The sequence below is a fragment of the Electrophorus electricus genome, unplaced genomic scaffold (genome assembly GCF_041902795.1).
Source record: "Electrophorus electricus isolate QZ-2024a unplaced genomic scaffold, ASM4190279v1 Scaffold158, whole genome shotgun sequence".
Classification (NCBI taxonomy): Eukaryota; Metazoa; Chordata; class Actinopteri; order Gymnotiformes; family Gymnotidae; genus Electrophorus; species Electrophorus electricus.
Window position 1 is genome coordinate 41,346 of NW_027658439.1, and position 1,373 is coordinate 42,718.

Here is a 1,373-nt window from a genome sequence, read left to right on the forward strand (position 1 = left end):
TTTGTTTTCTAAGTGTGTTTCCAAATTGCCTTTGACTGCTGTATGCCTAATTGTGGCATTTAGCACCTCATTTCGTCTCTAATTTTTGACATGTACTCTTGACATAAGTCTTGCATAAGTGGAAAGTCAATCAGCCCCCGTTTAAAAATGGTAAGCTTTTACTGTCACGTTAATAACATCACACACACGCACACATAATGCTTCGACTGTCCTACACTTTAAATATCTTTTGCACATTATGGAGGGTGAGCATAGTTACCAGTTCCCTTCATGCAAAAGGGTTGTCTTAGGTTACTGTAAAGTCTAATGCACATTTGGAATTATTAAAAGTAGTTTATAATCAATACGAAATTTTACTGGGAGCTAAAGTAAAGTAGCTAAGATATGATTGATGTGATCAAATTTTCTAGCTCTATTAAGAACTATGGCTGCTGCATTTTGAACTCGCTAGGCACTTTAGGCACTTAATAGCACAGCTAGATAGTAAGGGATTACAGTAGTCCAATATTGAAGTAATAAATGCATGGACTACCTTTTCTGCATTATGTGTGGAGAGCATGCTCCTAATCTTTGAAATGTTTCTAAGGTGGAGAAAGGGGGTCCTAGAAACATTATTTATTTACGTGAGCTTCGAACGAGAGACTGGGATCCATAACTCCAAGATCTTTAACTGTTAGAGAAGATGTGATTGGGAGACCATTGAGGTTCATTGAGTAATTAGAGAGTGGAGACCTAGCTGACTCTGGGCTTAATAGAAACACCTCTGAATGTCTCTGAATGTTAGAAATTAATTAAAAATACTAATGTCAATGTATTTACAACGCATGTATTTAGGACGTAATTTTTTCAATCACAACAAAATATGTTGTTGTATTTTTTGCATTATGCTTACTACAGAATTAACAGTCAACTGTTCAGTGACTGCATGTAGAGTTGTAACACTGCTTATTACTAGAACTGTGGCTAGAATCAAAATCAACGCTAGTGTCGTTCCTAAATCCCCAATCAGCTAGTCGTAAAGTTAACATTCAAATAGAAAATAAAGATGCAGACTTCAGAATTAGTTAAAGAGAATAGCTGAGAGAATAGAATAAATTATCCATTACTACCCCTGTCTTTTATCATCCTTCCATCCCTCCATCCCATGCCATCTTCCTCTATTATTTGCTTTTCTATTTTGTTCTGGTATCTCCTTATCTCTTTTTAAAAAAGACATTGGCCAAAAGACTAACTAAAACACTGACATACTTAAGACCTTTAATATTTTTATAAAATATAACATTAAAAGGAGAATGTTACTTATTTCACCCTGACTGTCCACTTATATATCTGTTTTGAGTATGATTTTCCTTGTTCAAGTGAAAACAGTAACA